This window comes from Homarus americanus, unplaced genomic scaffold, assembly GCF_018991925.1.
Source record: "Homarus americanus isolate GMGI-L3 unplaced genomic scaffold, GMGI_Hamer_2.0 scaffold21914, whole genome shotgun sequence".
Taxonomy (NCBI): Eukaryota; Metazoa; Arthropoda; class Malacostraca; order Decapoda; family Nephropidae; genus Homarus; species Homarus americanus.
In genome coordinates this window covers 1155051-1177238 of record NW_024719665.1, presented here as the reverse complement: position 1 = coordinate 1177238, position 22188 = coordinate 1155051, and the positions used below count along the sequence as shown (strand labels likewise).

General features: G+C 40.1%; 1 non-coding gene and 1 pseudogene across 1 annotated transcript; both read left to right on the top strand.

Annotated features, from left to right (window-relative positions):
* Positions 1-10397: 10397 nt before the first annotated feature.
* LOC121860255 lies at positions 10398-10598 on the top strand. Its single transcript, XR_006087846.1, has one exon. It is a non-coding gene; the product is annotated as a small nucleolar RNA U3 (small nucleolar RNA).
* Positions 10599-20528: 9930 nt separating this feature from the next.
* On the top strand, positions 20529-20703 carry LOC121860258 (annotated as a pseudogene).
* The last annotated feature ends 1485 nt before the right edge of the window (positions 20704-22188 follow it).

Here is a 22188-nt window from a genome sequence, read left to right as displayed (position 1 = left end):
AATGTTTCTGTGCATTACTAAAGTTTATAAGCTCCTAGTGATGGAAGATTAAATATGAACCCTACTGGAGAAAAAATTTGGTCAATGAAAATTACTGATCACTGTCGATTCTGTTTTCTCGACCTTTTGTAGTTTATTATTACTGTATTATCATTATCCTACTCTGATATAAAACAACATCTACTTTTGACAAATTAATATAGAATAACTTTTAATAATCGCTACTCGTTAACCAGGACAAGACTCAGCCACAAGTCGGCGGGGCGGAAAATAGGTGATTGGATGACCTTATAAATGAGTGTACGTGGGAGTGACTGGTCTTTGGCCGCCATACAACCACAGGGTGGGAGGAGGAAGGGGTGGGGGGAGGAAGGGGTGGGGTAAAAGAGAGAGAGAGGAATAGTTTTAGTTTCACAAATTTATTGACAAAGCTTGTAGCACAGTTTGTCTATTCTGAGTATTTCATTCAGGTCTTAACACTGAGGGTGGTATCACTTCTCACTGCCACGCAGGACAGAGGTTCATACACAAAGAAATGCAACATATTCATTAACAGCTATATATATAGAGAGGTCAGATTCACGTGGGTAATATCACTGTTCACTGCCAAGCAGGACAGAGGTTCGTACACAAAGAAATGCATCACATTCATTGACACTATATATAGGTCAGATTCATGTGGGTAATGTCACTGTTCACTGCCATGCAGGACAGAGGTTCGTACACAAAGAAATACATCATAATCATTAGCAGTATATATAGGTCAGAGTCGTGTGGGTGATGTCACTGTCCGCTGCCATGTAAGACAGTGGTTCATATACAGTGGACGTCATATTCTAATTGAAGACTAATCAGTGTGGGCTAGCAAATTTGGGATAAACAGCAAGAATGTCCTAAAGCACCCCTGATTCAATGGTAGTAATTACGAAGTTCAAGATAATATAAGCCAGGTGGCCTGAAGTCTTTGACAGTATCACATTCAATAATATAGTGTTCAAGTGTATGCTTTAAAGCTTTATGGGTATGGGTACAGCGTTACTAACCTGCCAGATGTGTCTGCATCCTAGCCTAATTCTGGCCACGACTACATCACAATTTTGGGGGTTTTTTTGGGGGGGACACTCCCCTACATCCTTGTGTAAGGTGAAGCGCAGAAGCGCTTGCAGCGCCCAACATGGAGGCATGCTTTCCTTTATGTCTCATGAGTTAAGGGCGTAGAAGCCTGAATAGTCAGAGGTTTATGTCATCAAGTTATTGGAAGCTCCAACAATTCCCTGAATACGAATTCGCAACTTTCGACTTACAACAGGTACCTACTTTACTGCTAGGTGAACAGGGACTAATGGTGGCTAGGAAGTAAGTCCAAACAACTTCCACCGGCCCGGGAATCGAACCCGTGACATCTCGCTTGCGAGGCAAGAACGGTACCGCTTCTACCACCGGTCCCCACTACTACATCACATTGTCTGGTTCTGTCCTTATGCTGGCCATACCGGTACCCCTTGTCACAAAATTTGTCATATTTACTAATGCTACAACTGCCAGGTATCTCTGTATTTCTCCCTGTACAACATTGTACAGGCCAAGGTCACGGTCAACATTTTCTTTCTTACATGCCTCATTGGCCAGTCTATCGGCACGGTCATGATACCTGATTCCAACATGGGACGGGATCTACATAAATTCGATACGAAAGTTGTTCTCATTGGCAGTTATCACATTCCTTTTAATATCACATGCAACTTTAGACATAGAGCCTGACGGGCTGTTCATTGATTTCAAAGCACTTTGAGAGTAACAGAATATCACCCCACCTCCATTTTCTTTAAGGTAGTCTGTGGCTAAGTAGATTCCAGTTAGTTCAGTTTGTGTTGTGCTGGCCCAGTTGTTCAGCCTTTGTTTGTTTGACACTATCATCTCTTTTTTTTTTTATTACAATTGCACAGCCTGTTCTACCTGTGTTTGTCTGCACAGAACCATCAGTAAAAGCATAACATTCACTTGATTTAATACTCTCTATGTGTCTGTTAATAGTTTCTAGTGTGACACATCTCATCACATCGGTGTTTAGCATTTGCTTACTACCAACAGGAGTGTAACTAATAGGACCTGATATATCCAGCCAAGGAGAAATGGCATTAATAGGTTCGTCTGGGGTGATTGGGACATTCAGTTTCAAGAGATCTGCAACACTTTTATGAAGCCACGCCCCAAAGAGTCTTTTGTGGAAGATTAGCAAGATAGTCGAGATTATTTATATAGGACATCAACTCAGTTTGAGCTGTGGTTTGGGGACCATTGTTCTTTATAACTTTGACACAAAACATGGTATTAAGTAGAGCTATCCTCTCAGATAGGGAGGACAGTCCGAGCTCTTCCCTCATGTTTACAATTCTGGTTGATTTTGGGCAACCTAGAATGATCCGCGTGGCTTCATTTTGCACTACCTCAAGGCTGTTGAGTAGTCACAAGATGGAGAGCATGATAGTCAACTACAGAACGAATGAAGTGAAGATAGAAAGTACGAGCATAGGTGATGTTAATTCCATAGCCCTTGCCAACAAAGGTTCTGAGGGGTTTAATGCGCTGCTGAGAGGAAGGTTCGTCCAACACTGTACGACCGTATAAACAGAAAAGGGAGGAAACAAGAAACAGAAAGATTACAAAGCACAGTTCAATAACTGTTGGAATAGGAGGAGATGAGAAGCAGCTGTAGGATGAAGAAGGCGAGAGTGAGAGAAAGTGAACTGAGGTGGGCGAAAAATGAAGCAGCAAGCAGCAGTAGGTTGACTGTAGTTTGAGGAATAACATTAAGAAGCAAGAAAGGAAGTAAGGTGAAGAAAACCAAGGGGCAGCAAAAGGAACAAGCCAAAAGGAGAAAACACAGAGGGAGGAAGACGAAAGGATAAATCGGCAGAAGAAAGAATAAAGCACGAAACAGTAGAAGGAAGAAGGCGAAAGAGAATGAAAACAATAATTTGAAGAAAAAGGCGACAACGGGAGAGAGAGCAAAACAGAGGAAAAAGTTCGTACAGCCGCAGGCGACAAACCGCGACAACAACAACTCTCCATTGCCATAGCACCATTACAATTACTTGTCAACACCCTCAGTAATTCTCTCGACTCTGACCCTGCCTTGAAGTTCACATTAACGTGCAACAGGTGAGTAACGCTCGTGATTGAACGTGTAGGAAGGAAGGTATAGGAGGTTGCCTCGTCTAAGTACTGAGCGACCTTGTGTGGCGCAAGAGAACATGCCTGAGAAAACTGGGTGTTCCTAAACTCTTTATATTTCGTTCATTTAAAATTGATTAAAACACTCATATCTGTTACTTGAAACCAAAATTCATTACTTCACATTAAATTCGAATATTTTGATATTCTCTGTGTTGGGTTTATGGTAATAATGAGATTTCCATTGACAAGCAATGGCGATTTTAATTGGTGACGAGGAAGTGAAATTCAAAGATATCACAGTGGAACCCTTCAAGACGGCGCGGACTCGGAAGTGCCTCCCTGTGTTTCCGCAAGTGTTGTCATGTGGAATTTTCTCATATATCCTCGGCCTTGTTTTACGGAATTTATCAAGTATCTTCGGCCCTATGATACAGAATCTATCACGTATCTTCGGCCCTGTGTTATGGAATCTCTCATGTAACTTCGGCCTAGTGTTATGGAATTTATCAAGTATCTTCGGCCCTGTGTTACAGAATCTCTCATGTAACTTCGGCTCTGTGTTACAGAATCTGTCAAGTATCTTCGGCCCTATGATACAGAATCTATCACGTATCTTCGGCCCTGTGTTACAGAATCTGTCACGTATCTTCGGCCCTGTGTTACAGAATCTGTCAAGTATCTTCGGCCCTACGATACAGAATCTATCACGTATCTTCGGCCCTGTGTTACAGAATCTGTCAAGTATCTTCGGCCCTATGATACAGAATCTATCACGTATCTTCGGCCCTATGATACAGAATCTATCACGTATCTTCGGCCCTGTGTTACAGAATCTGTCAAGTATCTTCGGCCCTGTGTTACAGAATCTCTCATGTAACTTCGGCTCTGTGTTACAGAATCTGTCAAGTATCTTCGGCCCTATGATACAGAATCTATCATGTATCTTCGGCCCTGTGTTACAGAATCTGTCAAGTATCTTCGGCCCTGTGCTACATTTTTTCTTCGTTTTCTTGATCGTAGAATCGAATAAATCGGTAGTTCTACGAATTCGTAAGATAAAGTATTTCGTAAGCTGTAAGTTCCTTGTAGTTGAGAAGGATATGCGGGTTCACTAACATTGACTTAAAAAAAAAACACGCGAATAATGTTGAAAATATCATTAGCATTATAATGAAAATCTTTCCTAACTTGACACGTCCACTTACCAGTACCACTAGATAGATAGATAGATAGATAGATAGATATTGACCGTGAAGGATAACGCAGCTACCCCAAGTACTGTTATAAAGAGAACAGATAATGGTAACTGGCAACACAGGAAAGTTTGTCTGGGAAGTAGAAAAAAGTGAAATTTTTTTATAACTAGTACCTCTCTCTCGCCTGTTCCGCCATGACTTCCGCGTTCTGTCTGGCTGTTTGTGTGTGTTTCTGATTATCTGTTTTATGTAGAATATTTCTCTTTACACACACTGTAGTTTTTATTTGAGTGTGGGTTCTTGTTTCAGTATGAGTTCTTTTTTGAGTGTTTGAGTATGAGTTGTTGTTTGAGTGTAAGTTGTTGTTTGAGTGTAAGTTGTTGTTTGAGTGTGAGTTCTTGATTGAGTGCTTTGAATGTGAGTTCTATTTTGAATGTGAGTTCTTGTTTGAGTGCTTCAGTGTGAGCTCTATTTTGAGAACCTGAGTGTGAGTGATTGTTTTGGAGCTTTAGTGTGAATTCATTTTTTTGAGTACATGAATGTGAATTGTTGTTTGAGTGTGAGTTATAATTTGAGTGCTTAAATATGAAGTTAAATGCTTGAATTTGAGTGCTTGATTGTTTTAGTGCAAGTTTGAGTACTAATATTTAGAGTAAGTGCCTAGGTGAGAGTGCAGGTGTTCAGATTAAACGCTGGAGGGTCAGCACAAATATTCAGAACAAGCGCTTGAATGTCGACTTGTTCACTCCAGTTCAGCTCTTCATGTTTGTGTTTAAAGGGAAATCTTGATGTGTTCACCTTAAACTGAGCGCGTTTCATATCCTGTTATTGAGCAAAGGTAAAATTTCACCCGTGATTGGTCACAGAACACAAACAATTCTTCCCAATCATTACATTATACTTATCAATTATTACAGTATACTTATCAATTATTACAGTATACTTACCAATCATTACACTATACTTACCAATCATTACAGTATACTTATCAATTATTACAGTATACTTATCAATTATTGCAGTATACTTATCAATTATTACAGTATACTTACCAATCATTACATTATACTTACCAATCATTACAGTATACTTATCAATTATTACAGTATACTTATCAATTATTACAGTATACTTACCAATTATTATAGTATACTTATCAATTATTACAGTATACTTACCAATCATTACAGTATACTTACCAATTATTACAGTATACTTATCAATTATTACAGTATACTTATCAATTATTACAGTATACTTATCAATTATTACAGTATACTTACCAATTATTATAGTATACTTACCAATTATTACAGTATACTTACCAATTATTACATTATACTTACCAATCATTACAGTATACTTACCAATTAATATAGTATACTTACCAATTATTACAGTATACTTATCAATTATTACAGTATACTTACCAATTATTATAATAGACTTACCAATTAGTACAGTATACTTATCAATTATTACAGTATACTCACCAATTATTATAATATACTTACCAATTATTACAGTGTACTTACCAATCATTACAGTATACTTACCAATCATTACAGTATCTACCAATCATCGTAGTATACTTACCAATTATTACAGTATACTTACCAATTAATATAGTATACTTAACATTTATTACAGTATACTTACCAATCATTACAGTATACTTACCAATCATTACAGTATCTACCAATCATCGTAGTATACTTACCAATTATTACAGTATACTTACCAATTAGTACAGTATACTTATCAATTATTACAGTATACCGTACTCACCAAGTATTATAATATACTTACCAATTATTACAGTATACTTACCAATCATTACAGTATACTTACCAATTATTACAGTATACTTATCAATCAATATAGAATACTTATCATTTATTGCAGTATACTTATCAATTCTTACAGTATATTTATCAATTATAACAGTATACTTACCAATTATTACAGTATACTTACCAATCATTGCAATATACGTTAAGTCATTACAGTATACTTACCAATCAATACAGTATACTTACCAACCATTACAGTATATTTCCCAATCATTACAGTATTTTTACCAATCATTACAGTAAAGTTACCAATCTTTACAGTATACCTAAAGTCATTACTTTATACTTGTCAATCATTATAATATACTTATCAATCATTACAGTATACTGAAGGTCGTTAAGGTATACTTAAAGTTATTACAGTATACTTAAAATCATTACAGTATGCTTAAAATCATTACAGTTTACTTGAAGTCATTACAGTATACTTAAAGCCATCACAGTATACTTGGCTAATACAGGAAGCATCATACTGAGTCGTAATACGTGTGACCTTCAGTGCACTTGGAGAGTGTGTATTGTTGTACTGTAGTTTATGTTTTATTTACTCTGTGTAGTTTTGTATTTTATTTTTTCAATCATTGTTTACTGTGTATTTTTTCTAAATAGCTTTTATTGGTCAATTTTAATTTATTTTCGTGTTTTTATTTATTTGTTCATTTGAATTGTATGTTATTTGATTGTTTTTAATTATATATTTTTCGTATATTTAACTTCATTGTTTACTTAAGTTTATTGTCTTTACCATTATTATTATTAAATAGGCTTGTATATATTGTGGGGGAAAATCTATCTTGTAATTTATTTGGTTTTTTGGAAGGGAAATGTACTTCAGACTGTGTTATAAAATGTTTATCAAATGATGCAGACAGATGTAGAGTTTTTGTGGATTTACAAGGAGCATTTGATAAAGCTCACAGTGAAGTAGTTATGAATGAACTGGCTGCTCTAGGGGTATCAGGAAAGTTGTTACACTGGATAGGTGACTACTTGCATGGAAGGAGAATCTGTGTATGGTATCAGGGATGTTTGTCTGAGGAAAGAGCACTTGAACTAGGCACTCCCCAAGGGGGAGTATTGAGTCCAATGTTATTTAATGTGTTAATGAACAAGATAGCCTCACACAAATATCCCAAAGGAGTTGTAACCATCATTTATGCAGATGACATCTTATTTCAAGGAAACTCTGTAAAAAATTTGCAGATTGCATTAAATAATTTTAGTGTTCTTTCTCAAAAGATGGGCTTAGTTATCAATGAAGAAAAAACCAAGTGTGAATGTAAAGGAAGAGGAACTGAATCCGTTTTTCTAAATGGAAAAATTGTTGAGAAAGTGTCAAAGTATAAATATTTAGGAATGTATATTGGCTTTACTAGTGAAAGTAAAGAGGCAGAAATATATCATGTCCTCACTCAATGTAGAGCAAGATTACAGCCCTTGAAGGCTCTAGCATGTTGTGGTAAAGGTGCTGGGGTACCCATACTGAGAATGATGTATATTTCTACCATCAGATCACTTATAGACTATGCAGCACCTGTCCTCTCTTGTACTGGTGAAGGAAGGCTACGGAAGCTTGAGATCATGCAAAATGAAGCAATGAGAATAATTTTAGGGTGTCAAAAGAATGCAATGATTGAGATAATGAAAATGGAACTAGGGTTACAGAGCATTTCACAGAGGGTCAATGAAATTAATACAGTTGCAGCAGTTCGATTAATGAGAGGGAACAGTGGGAGTAAATTTGTACAAGATATAAATGATGGTTTAAAAGATAAAAGGACCTTCTGCAGGCAAGGCAAGAGAGGATACATGAATGGATTAGTAAATATTATTAAAAAATGTAATCTGGCAGACTGGTGTACAGCTGTTCAGAAGAGTTGTAAGAATCCACCCTGGGAAGAACGAGAAGTAGAGTTAGACATAGTGCCTCTCACAATGAAGAAATCATTACATGAACCAGGACAGTTAAGGGCTTTATATGGGAATAAGATTAGTAATTTGCCTAAAATAAACACATTGCATGTATATTGTGACGGTTCAGTTATGTCAAGTGGCAGGGCAGGGTGTGGGATCCTTATAAGACAGTACACAGAACAAGGAAATGATGACATCAAAATTGGACTTCGGTTGAGCAGTTTTATTTCATCAACACAAGCTGAGTTATATGCAATGTTAGTAGGATTGGAAAATGTTGTAAAGAGGTATAAAGATGCATATTTTTTTGTTGATAGTAGGGCAGCTTTGGATTCTTTGAACAGTGGGAGTCCAGTCTTTGGACACATTATTGGTTCATGAAGAAAATTAGTAAATACAATAAGGAAAAATGGCCATAATGTTCAATTTGTATGGGTCCCTTCACATGTGGGGATTGGTCTTAATGAAGCAGTAGATATAATAGCAAAAAGAGCCACGGAAAAGGCCGAGATCGACATAATATGTACTAAAACCTTGAAGCAATTAAGGAGCAAATTACGGAAAATACAATCAATAGAAGATAATTTCAAAAGGAATGAAATATACGAGAAAAGTGAAACAATGAAACATTACCATCATGTTCTCATGAACACAAAATTTACATATGGGAAAGATAGGAGTAGGTGGAAAGATTCAGTGTATATGAGGTTAAGATTAGGATATAAATATTATTGGGAACTTGGAGCTGAGAGAAGTGAACAGGATAAAGAATGTAGAGTTTGTAGAACATCCAGATCCCATACCCTGCCACATTATATACTGGAATGCCCATTGCTTAATGTATATAGAAATGCCCATATAAATAATGTCCCCATGCAAATAGAGTGGATGTTTGGAAATGGGAAAATAGATGAAATATTAAAGAAATATAGAAATTTTGCATCTAGAATATAACTATGTATTATAACTAATTATATGAAATATTAGGGATTTATGTGAATCCTGAGAGGGACATTCCTGGACTGGGGTGAGGATGACTTATGTCACTTCATCCCTTTGAGATGTATTAATGTTTTGTTGTATCTCAATAAACGTATCAATCAATCTGGTAAATCAGCTGGAGGGCGAATATTCGTGTGATTCGGATATTGTAATATTCGCTGCCCATTTTGTATTAGAATGGATACTTTATTCAGAAAAAAATACAAGATATATTTTGGTGTTCTTAAATACAGTTTTATTTATTTGGATTAGGACCCAATCATATTGGAAAACAAAGGCCTACATGGCCCGTTCCTCTCTTGAATAACACGGTGGCCAGCTCTTACAAGGGCATTGAAATAATGTCTTTATATTCCTTTAGTTCAGGATGTTCTAAATAGCGACCCGAAAGCACATGCTTAATATTTAATTATCATAATATTGACCTATACAAAATTGTGATGATTAACGCAGTCTCCCACATAAAAGGTTTTCTCTTAACCAAAGAGTGACGCGGCGAGCCTGACAAAGTTCTTTATATCTCTCAGATATCCTTCAGTTGTTAATGTAGCTATTAAATTTAAAAGGAATAAGATAGCTAATAGATTTTAATGGTCACACATACAATATTTTCATGTAAAAAGGCAAATAATGGCTCTATTGAGCTCTCGAAATGAGTCACTAAGTACTCATGACCGCTACAAGTGTACGCGTAACAAAGTAGTTCCTTTGTTATATCAACAATCCATATTATACCAAGACATATTTACACTTATTACTGTTATTACTCTAAAGTTATATTTATTCACCGAGTTCTTTTAGTATTTTATATGGTTCATCAAATCAATGTAAGGTGTTTGTTTCCTGATACAGTGCACACCATAGCCAAGAATTTCGAGTATTCTCAACTTTTTTTTTCCTTTTTATTACAGTATTGTTTGACAAAGCTTAGAACAACACCAAAATTAAACAACAATTAAACAGAAAGAAATAAAACATTTCGTCATTATAAATAATAAATTATTGAAAATAATTACTCAGATGGTGTACTTTTACCTCTTACAAACTCACCAAAAAACGATAAATAATATTAATGGCAACCTACAAAAATAAAACACATATATTGTAAAATATCCCATATTTAGGTTATTACATTAGTATAGGAGTTAAGTAAAGCTGCAACACATTTATTTACATATTTACTGAGCCTACCTATAGAAAACTGTCAAGTCAGCAGTAAGGTGTGACACATCCCGTTGGTTTATAAGTTTAAAGTATGATCATACTTCATAGGATCAATTCTATAGTGTGATGACCGAGTTCCTTGTCCGAAACTTGGAATGAATCCAACCACGAGGATGAGTCTCAGTGTGAACCTGTGAGCGGGAAGCGGCCCATTAGCTCTTGCTAATGGGCATTGATGACTGTTCCCTCCCACATTAGTGGGAGTGGAGCAGGTTCACACAGGCTGAGTGGCTGGATTCATCATCCACTTGGGTGATCCATGAGTTTTTTAAACTACTCCTCTTGCAGGAGTAATTAATCCTTCCCTATGTTGATAAATATTATTAATTTGAATCCTTCTGTACAAAAAAAGGGCCATTGATATATTATTTTAACGTGTTAATTTCTAGTCCACTCTTTTTAATTATTTGCACCGAGGAGAATATGTATATGAATAAACAAAAAAAAAGAATTTTAGGACAATATGACAATTAGCATTTAGTCAAATTCAAATCATTTATTGACAAATGCACCAAAAGGAGCTGGTTAGACAACACAACATACATTATGTATATCGTTTCTCACTCTTGATTTAGTTTTTCGTTTTTTGCATTTATTTATGGTAATTATTAGAATTATCATTATTTTATTTGTAGTTGCATTAAATTGCTATTAATTTTATTAATTGTTGTAATGATGATAATAATAGATAATAGATATTATGATAATAATAATAGATATTATTATTATTATTATTATATTATCGCCCCCAGGCCCTAATGTGGGTCAGTGACCTGTGCCCGGCTGGGTTAATCCTCGTTAAAAAAAAATATATATATATATATATATATATACTTCATTTTTAGTCCATATAACACGCGGACTTTGAACATATAATCAACGACCTCACCAGCAAGGAATCGAACCCTCGACCTACTGGGTGTGACTAGGGAACGCTTACCGGCTAGGCCACAAGGACACTAAAAGCAGTTCTAGACTCTGTTATATTTCACACAAAGCACTTTCGTATAATTCACATCTTCAGGGGTGGGTACAGGAATTCACATCTTCAGGGGTGGGTACAGACTGCACCCACCCCTGAAGATGTGAATTACACGAAAGCGCTTGGGAACTTCGTGTTTTCTTCTTTCCTTGTGGTTATCTGCATATACCTAGATCACGCGCACCTACAGTGATTTACTTGCATATATATGTAACCGGTCGGAATATACGGGACTTTAGTTTCTCACTTGACTTGGGGTTTATTAAAGATTAATAGATGGTAATGGCAGTGGAAGCGCCTCTTTAAAAAAAATCCCGAACCAGCACAAGAACACTTAAATCTACTAAACAAAATGAATTGTCCGTGACCCGTGGAAGGATAGCGCCTGTGACTGGGATGAATGAGACACACTGTAAAATTTAGACACTTATATTCCCTCCAACACTACAAACACAATCAAATAATGGTACACCAATATGCTCACCTCTTAACTTGAACTTAAAACACTACTCTGGGGAATAAAAGTTATACATGATATAGAAATTATTAGAAACTCAGGCAACAATAAATTTGAAGTATTAAGAAATGTTGCTTGCACACATGAAACAGGCCTTAAGGGCTTTCAACAAAATAATATCCAGCACTGAGAAAATGGTATAAAAAAAATAAGAAATTAAATACTCTACAATGAATAGGCCTTAAGGGCACTCAATATAATTATATTACCCCAACAGATGCACAATTCCTAACCTAACTTAAACACTACTCTGTGGAACAAAGGTTATACCTGAGGTCGGGATTATGAAGAAAAATTAGATGCATTAAAAGAATCAAATCACAGTATCACTCTGGTTCCACTTAGTGACACAAACATTCAAAAAACAATACTATCAAAATTATTTAAGAAATATTAAACCACACACGTCAAGATAACATCAGTAACTGAGAAATGGTATTAACTACACACAAATATAGTCACTATTATTGATTTGTTACTGGGTCCACCAATACTCGTGAACCATGCTCCACCCAACTCAACATACACCCGTAATAAGGGAGATATGTTCCTCTAGGTACCTCCTAGACTCATGGTCTCAGTGTGCGACCCTGTATCACTCAGCTGGCCTCACTTTACCCCCAGTACATCCATGAAACGGAAGGGAGTGAGCAAATCAGACCTTGTACAGTTGAGAGAAGCTTTAGCTTCCCGTTAGCAAGAGGGTTTCACTAAGCTGCTCGAGACATGTGGTGTTGTGAGCCGAGGTCTGATGACCCCAACGATCGTCCCGTCGTCAGCTGGACACCCAGACTGCTAGATTCCCTCAAGAGATCCTTTGATACCCCGCTAAACAGTGACAGGCCTACACTGATCGGTCCAATGGCGACAATCGCCACCCTCAATCATCAACGGCAGTCAATCTCTCGCAGTCATCACTCTCGCAGTCAAACTCCGGTCAAGTGGGTTCTGACGGAAACCCTGAAATGAACTCACTGTTAGCTCTTGTTAACTTTACCACTGCCCTATCTAACCCTGTCTGAGATCGAATGAGACTTACTTGTTATACTGCAATAGTGCAACACAGGTTCTTTTATCCTCTTCGCCACTGATCGGCTTGTTAGCCGCTTGGGCGATCGGTCACGTCTCTTTTCATTTATATTCTTCACCAAAAGATCGGCTCGCTAGCCGCCCGGGCGATCGGTCACGTCTCTGTCACGCACTGTTGGCAAATACTGGGCATGCACCGGCTCCTGAATGTACCTGAACCCGCTCCAGTGTTGGTCAAGTCTTCTCTTGAAAGAGCTCACACTCGGTGCCGTCACAACACTCTCTGGTAGATTGTTCCAAGAGTTTACAACCCTCACTCCGAAAAAGTTTGCCCTCACGGTTTTCTGGACTTGCGGCTTCTTCAATCTTGAGCTGTGACCCCTTGTGGGGCGAGCGTCCGCCAGCTCCAAGTAAGGACACTCAACTGAGTAGTGCCCCCTGAGATGCTTATAAACCTCAACTAGGTCCCCCCTTGCCCGTCTGTAGTATAAGCTAGGCAAGTTCAGGCGCTCCAATCTCTCAGGGTAGCTGAGGTGCCGAAGTGCAGGCACCAGTTTGGTGGCCCTCCTTTGAACATTTTCAACCAACTGACAGTCCCTAGCATATCTCGGGGACCAGATGGGGTGACAGTACTCCAGATGGGGAAGCACTTCACTCCTGAAGATCGTCACGAGGGACGGACCGTCTAGATATCTGAACGACCTTCTTATAAGACCCAATAATTTATTTGCCTGATTTACCTTCTTCTCACAATGGCCCGAGAACTTCAGCTCATTGTCAACATACACACCTAGGTCCTTCTCACACACAGTCTCAACTAGTACATTTTCTTCATCCCGTTGGGACATATGGTACGCCTCCTTACCGTTGGTACGCCCCAGGTGCATCCTCTTACACTTCGTGACATTGAATCTCAGCAGCCATTCCTTCGACCATTCCTGGAGCCCACAGAGGTCCTTCTGCAGCTCTTCACAGTCCGCTTGGTTCTTAATTTCCCGAAATAACTTGCCATCATCGGCAAACATTTGTATGGAGGAGTGTACAACGTCAGGCATATCATTTATGAAACAAACAAACAACAGCGGGCCCAATACACTACCCTGCGGTACCCCACTTGTTACAGGTACAGATGACGATTTCGTGCCATTAATCACCACACATTGCTTGCGGTCATGTAGAAAGTCTTCTATCCACGCTAGGACATTTCCCCGAATTCCGTACCCTTCCAGTTTGATTTTCAGCCTTTCGTGGGGTACACTGTCGAAAGCCTTGGCAAAATCTAGGTAAATATTGTCGATATTACCACCCCGTTCTAGAATATGGGTCCAAATATCCAATACCTTGAGCAATTGTGTCAAGCAAGAGCGCCCCGGCATAAAACCGTGTTGGCAATCTTTTACAAGGTTGTTTCGTAGTAGATGTTCCATCGCTGCATCTCTGATAATACTCTCAAGTACTTTACATATTATGCTGGTCAGGCTCACCGGTCTATAGTTGTTCGTGGAGTGACTATCGCCCTTCTTGAAGATAGGACTCACATAAGCCACTTTCCATTCACTGGGGACCATTTGTTCATCCAGGCATTTACAAAACAGAATCTTCAGGGGCTCTGCAAGCTCGTTGCACAGCTCTCTTAGCACTCTAGGATGCACCATGTCAGGTCCAGGACTCTTATGGACCTTTAGCCTGGACAGTTTATTTCTAATACCCTCTTCTGTGAACACAATGTGGGTCAGTGCTGTGTCGAACCGTCTGTCCTCAAACGCAGGAAGGTTAGTTGCATCCTCTCTTGTGAACACTGAGGAAAAGAAGCTGTTCAATGCCTCAGCTTTATCCTGGTCAGAATCTGCGTAACTACCATCTTCAAGCCTCAGGTCTGATACTCCTACTCGCGTTTTCAATTTCGACTTTGCATAGCGGTAAAACGCCTTTGGGTTTGACTTGACCTCGCGTGCAACCAGCCTTTGGAACTCCTTTTCAGCCCTCCTACACTCTATCTTTGCTTGGTTTCTGGCTCTTGCATACATCCTCCTGTCTTGCTCATCGTTTGACCCAACCCACGTCTTGAATTTCTGGGTTTTCTTCTTAATTTTGTCGACCGCCGCATGGTTCATGTGTAGGGATCCCCTCGTATTCCTAGAAGCACTGGGTTTGGTCTTGGGTATATATTTATCGATCAAATGGGTCATTTTACTAGTTATGATATTCAGCGTAGTGTCTGCGTTCTTGTACCTTAATAAGTCAGGCCAGTTGATACCCCTCATCTCTTCCCTCATCCCATTGTAATTTCCCTTGTAATATTTGCACCTTGGCCTGGCCTTATCTTGAACTAGGTAACAGTTAAATCTGAATGACAACACTGTATGGTGACTGGTGCCAACTGGGGCAAGGTGTTCCAGTTTGGCCACCATACCCTCCTCGTTTGTTATGATGAGGTCAAGTGGCTTGGGTGTTTGCTCCCCTCTGTAATGTGTCGGGTCTCTCACATGTTGGAACAGAAAATTATCTCTCAGAGTTTCTACAAAAAGAGTAGCAGGATTATTCAAGTCATTCGGGGTGGACTCGTTTCTCCAGTCGATGTCGCCATAGTTAAAGTCCCCCATGATAAGGAGGTGGCTGGGGTTGAGCATCGCCGCATTGTTTATTAAGGTTCTTAAGTTCCTTTGATTTAGTGGGCCACAGTTCGGGGATCTGTAGATACACCCGACGATAAGTAAGTCCCCTCCCTTTAATTTAATTTTACACCACTTGGACTCTTCAAAAACATCCTCTCCCTGTACCCTCGCCTGGCTGGCTCTAAGGTCTTGCCTAGCGTAGATAACCACACCCCTCCTGCAGGATTCTTGAGTTAGGTTCGTAAATGAGTCATATCCAGCAATACTGAACTCACATTCCTCTGGGTCGATTCTCCTGTTCTTGTACAACAGTTCTACAACTCCTACAATATCTGGTTGGTGTACTCTTAGTAGTGTTTCAAACTCCTCTCTCTTATCAAGGAACGTGTCAGTATTAGTGTACATGACATTCAAGCCAGAATTTGTTCTCGGTAACGTCTCTGCTCTTAGTAATAAACCCGCTCCACCCACATTCTCAGAAGCTGCAGCATTTGCTAAGTACACTGTATTTTGCAGGGTGTGGTTAAAAATGTCATTGTTTACACGGCGCTCGTTCCCTCCTGTCCGGTAGGCTGAGCTGGTGCCGCCTCCCGGGTGGGGGGTTGAGTGGGTGGAGGGTGCACTGCTGCCCCCTGGCCCTGTGTCGGCACACTTGTTGAAACTTGCAGTTAAGGACACCTTTGCCAAGCAACTGGACCAGTTATTTGACATAATTACTTGCAAGTGCCCAATTGTTCTCTGTCCTGAGTTTGGATGCGATCGTGACTGTAAATCCGAGGCCCACATCTCCTGTATTTGCAAGCGTGAACTGAAGATTCCTGTGATCGAACTGGCATCTGTCAAAGCACAGAGAGAGAAGACTGGCAGTATAGGGGCTCTCATGATTTCTAGCCAAGATATTCCGGAGTCCAAGAGACAGGAGGCTGCCACAGAGAGACAGAAGAGGAGAAGAGTTGCCGAGGAAAAGAGACTTGAGAAGGCCCAGGGTGAGGTAAAAAAGGCCGATGATTGGAGTCAAGCTGATTCAGAGTTTAATGACTTCCCCATGGCTGATCCGAGTGCTGACCAGGAGAATGGTGACTTTGTCCCTAACCCAGAAAATAATGATCCCAAACCTTCCAGGCATAAGATTCGAAATAGGAAAGATATCCCGAGCATAGCTCTGGCCAGCATGCGACACCACACTGGTCTCAGAGAAACTGCAGAGATAGCAACAGCTGCCTGGGTTGACGGTGGTTTGATAACACCTGATGATGTTCACCTGGTGATAGATCATAACAAAGTAAGGAGAGCTCAGGAGAAACTTGTCAGTAACCTAGAAGAGGAGTTTGATAAGGGGATAAGAGAAAATGGAATCAATTGTTTGTTCTTTGATGGGAGAAGGGATGACACTAAAGTGTTCATGAAAGTTGGAGATTCTGACAAGTTGTTCCCTGCCATGGTGAAGGAGGAACACTACTCCTGCTGCAGTGAACCAGGAGGGAAGTATTTGTGGCATTTCACTCCAGAGAAAGATGACATCAGGAAACCAGCTGAGATAGTGGCAGATAACATTGTGAACTGGCTCAGAGAGAGGAACGTAGACCAGACCCTGCAGGCCATTGGAGGGGACAGCACCAACACGAACACAGGGTGGCAAGGGGGGTCATACAGTGGATAGAGCGGAAGATTGGGAGGAAGCTGGTCTGGATTGTTTGTGACCTCCACACCAACGAGTTGCCACTCAGACATCTGATCCAGGAGCTGGATGGCAAGACTCTTTCAAACAACAGATGGTCTGGTCCTCTTGGCAAGATGCTGGACTCTGCCACTGAGTTAGAAATAAATCCGAGCTTTGAAAAAATCACAGTTGGCCCTCCACTCGTTGAGCTTGCACATACTGTCATTGACGACCTGAGTACTGACCAGTACTATGGTTACATGATTTGCAGTGCCATCAAAACTGGGGTCATGCCTGATAGACTTGCTTACCTGCAGATAGGTCCAGTCTCACATTCTAGGTGGCTCACAACGGCTCTCAGGTTCTGCAGAATTTGGGTCGCTCATCATAAACTGAAAGGGAACCAGCTTCACAACCTGAGACTTATTGTCCAATTCATCGTGAGTGTCTACTTGCCAAATTGGTTCAACACCAAGGTCAAGTCATCGTTCTCCGAAGGTCCGAGGCATGTTTTCTTCCAGCTTGAGCTCCTGAGGAGTCAGCCAAGGAAGGTTGTTCAGATTGTGGAGCAGACTGTGAGGAGATCTTCCTGGTATGCTCATCCCGAGGCAGTTCTGCAGACAATGCTTTGCAGTAAGGATGAGGAGGAGAGAAGAGTGGCAGTCAAAAAGATCTTGGATATGAGACTTATGAGAGGATCTGGGCATGACGAATCAGTTGGTGACGATTCCTTCAGGGTCAGGAAGACTCCTGAAGTCAATCTAGGTGCCAAGACCCTCACTGATATCATAGATCTGGATAACATCCAGGCTGGCAGTGAGCCCCCTCTTACCTGCAGCCTCACCAATGTTCAAGTCAGAGCTTTCCTGGACAACCCCATGCATGTCCCTGCCTGGCCCTCGCACACCCAGAGTATAGAGCGTTGTGTACAGCAAGTGAGCGAGGCCAGCAGTCACGTGTACAGCCAGGAGAGGAGGGAAGGCTACATCCGAGCTCAGGTGGTCAGCAGGGAGGTGATGAGTAGAAACAGAAGCAAGAAAGACATGTTCTCTATGGTGTGCAGCAACACCGGGTCGTAGTAGTAAAACCGGTTTTTGTATTTGATGATTTTGTTTTCTAAAGGAATATTAAATTTAATAAATGTGTCAAGATCATTCGTTTCACTATTCTGGATCATTTTCATCCTAATAAATTAACCTGATACATTTACTTTACTTTAAATAAGCTATTTAGTGGTGTTGGTAAAATGGTAGGAATACTGAATTTTCATAAGATTTCAAGTTAAAATTTACCTAGCAAAAAATGAAAACTTTTCAAATCTGAAGATATCACATGATTCTGCACATAGAACTACATCATTAATACCATGGGCCGATTTTTCAAACTCAAAAAAAAAAATTCGCCTCCGTATGACACACCCTAATGCACATAAGCATTAATAATGAACAGTGTAGCATCTTGAAGCGCAATACTAACACACAAATACTCGGTACCGTTTATTTTTAGAGCGGAATGAAATGATGCTGGAATATCATCTTTGATATAAGTCGTCAAACCTCTACAATTTACAGTCAAATCAGCTGGTAATTCAAAACTTTGATAACCTCTTAGTTGCAAAGATGTTCCGTTTGTCCCAGCCTCTTGTGAAGCTATGACATCAATACTACTAGAATGAACATATGCATGAAGATCCGTTAACCTTTTTTCAAACTATTAACATTCCAGGAAATTAAGCTGACATTATGATCCATTAGAATACATTTTGCCCCTCATATTCTTCACTGAAATACGAACATTCTTTTTGACGTCGTCCCTTGGATTTTCCATCAATTCCAAAACAGAGTCAAGAATGTTCGTCAGGTCAACAAGCATTTCCTTGTTTACTATACTCTCTTTAGAAACCGAACCAGCTCTATTTCCTAACTGACTATGATTACTATTTTGCTCTAGATTGCTATCCACAATATTTGATTCCATCTCTGCTAATGTTTCATTTTCTTTTGAACTATGTTTATTAACAAGAGCAACATCACTATATGGCACAAGATTCACCAAGCATTTCTTGATATCCAATACTGCTTGTTTGAGCTCATCAATCTCCTTACTGAGTTCTACTAAAATGTTAGGGGCTGTAAGGTTATTGCCCCCGTTACCTATGTTCTTCTGCGCTGCTGCATTTCGTATTTCCATACGCTTTTCCCACACATTTACAGCACTTGGTGTCCCTACAACATCGCTCTTTACAGCGTCACCTTTATCCTTTTGATTAGTGGACTGAGCTCGTGATTGCAATTGCTGAACTTTCGTTTTTTTACGACACACCCACGAGCTGGCATTGTGAGCTCCCCCACAATTACAGCATTTTGGTGTAATTTTCTCCTTTGCCTTAATTTTATCTCCACATACCTTAGATTCATGCATTTTACCACATAATCTACACCGAAAATCATTATGGCATTTCCACGCCATGTGCCCCCACTTGCAACACTTTAAGCATATTACTGGAGATTCGTTGGAGACAGCAACCTGTTTATATCCCAAACACCTCACAAAGACCTTCTCTGGCGCTGAACCTTTGATTAGCGCAATTAGCTGCAGCTTAGGTACTAGTTCTCCATCAATTTTAATTACGCGTCTCTTGGCCCCAAAAAATCTATCGTCAGCCAACACATCCTCGGGGTCAAGGTAAACAGGATAATCAAAAAGAATTATCTTAGTACATTTCCCAATGGACTCCACAGGCTTTTCCATCACTACATTCTCAAAACCTTCTGTAGTTAGATCTCTAACTGCTTCGTCATCCTCCACAGTAATATAAGGAATATGTTTACCTTCTTTAAAGAGCACTTGATACCCTTGATGGCGTTTAGCGAGTCTCACTGACCACTTTACCTTATCGTGAAAATCCAGCCATTATTCTTGGGGAAGTAAAGACGTGGCCTCCTTGATGAGTTGCTGCCATCTACACCATCAATGGGGCCTAAACTCGTTGTACTGATCATGGTTGAAGAATGACTAACACCATCAATTTTCTTTCGCTTATCCACCAAGTGGGAAATATTATCTTCACTGCTTGTATCCTCTCTATTCCTCCTTTTATTCTTCTTTTTGCTATTAACAACTTTAAACGGCTCTTGTTCTTCACATTCACTGCTGCTGGACAGCTCCAAGTCCGACAACAGTCCTCCAGCAGTACCCTGGGCTACATTGCTGTGTCTGCTGTATCCACCACTCGATATAGTCATTTCAGTAAGCGACCTGCTCGTTGAAGCTCTTCCTTCAGCCATGACAGTACGTGTCCAGCCAGGGAAGTGTAGGAGAGCGACCAGCACGTCCGACCAGAACGGCCAGCGTTCAGGAAGTCTAATAGGATCAATTCTATAGTGTGATGACCGAGTTCCTTGTCCGAAACTTGGAATTAATCCAACCACGAGGATGATCCTCCGTGTGAATCTGTGAACGGGAGGCGGTCCATTGGCTTTTGGTGCATTGTGACCGTTCGACTGTGGAGCAGGTTCACACAGGCTGAGTGGCTGAATTCTCAATCCACTTGGGAGATCCAATGTGTTTCTTAAACCACTCCTATAATAGGAGTAAATAATTTTTGATGATCCTCAGGGTGAGCGGTACTGAATAAAGGGGAGAAAGGAGGTTCATTGGAAGTTAAATGAAGATGATGGAAGGGAATTTTAGTGAGAGAAAAAAGATGCCATAGCTTAACACAGCTTGCGTGTGGGCGATGAGACAGTGCCGTGATTGGTGGAGGGAGCGACACCATTTTTTTTAGTTTTAGTTTAACAATTTTATTGACAAAGCTTGGAGTACATATTGCCTATTCTGAGTAATTCAGTCAGGTTTTGGCACTGAGGGTGGTATCACTTCTCACTGCCACGCAGGGCAGAGGTTCATACACAAAGAAATACATCATATTCATGAACAGTATATATAGGTCAGAGTCATGTGGGTGAGGTCACTGTTCACTGCCATGCAGGACAGAGGTTCATACACAAACAAATACATCATATCCATAAACAGTATATATAGGTCAGATTCATGTGGGTGATGTCACTGTTCACTGCCATGCAAGACAGTGGTTCATATACATTGGACGTCATATTCTAATGGAAGATTAATCATTGTGGGCTAGCACCACGCACGGACTCGGCGGCAGGGATCAGGAGATGGGCGGCTCCAGGCGTCGGTCATGTCGGGCGACGGACTGTATCACTGTTTGGAAGACCGTCACCGCCGCGAGTGCAGCACGAATCCAAAAAAACGACCAGGGGGGCGCACACAACCAAAAGAAAACTATACATAAAGGTAGAAAAAACGAAAGGCAGGTTAGTTGTAGGGTTGTTTTGGGGAAAGGTGGAGGTAAAGTCTTTGAGCTTTGTCATAGATGAATGGAGTGAGTTGAAGGAAGAGTTTTGAGTCTTTGAATTTGAAATGTCGAAGTGTTCATAGCGTGGAAGGATGAGGGCGCTTGTTCTTGGGCATTGATGACCGTTTCCTCCCGGTTTACTGGGTGTGGAGCAGGTTCACACAGTCTGAGTGGCCGAATTCAGAATCCACTTGGGAGATCCAATGTGTTTTTTAAACTACTCCTACAATAAGAGTAAATAATCCTTCTGTATGACGAACATATGGGCCTATGATAAATTCTTATAACATGCTAATTCCTCGTCCACGTTTTTATTAATTATTTGCACCGAGGAGAATATGTATATGAATAGACCAAAAAAGTACGAATTTTAGGACAATATGAAAATTAGCACCTTAGTTTGTTTCCTGCCTGGCCTAGTTTCCGGTCAAGACCTTCCATCTTGACTAATACCTCACTCCAGACACCAGTGTAAAGGCGGCGGAACAGTGGGCACTTTCCTTCAAACATGTTGCCCGTTTTGCTGGCTGTTGGCCTGAACGCCAAGCAAGCAGCAAGCAGCAGGATTTCGGCTGTAGCGAGAAATGTACAACGGTTTGGCGAGGCGCATGCATGCCGTGGGTGTCAACAAAAGCTGT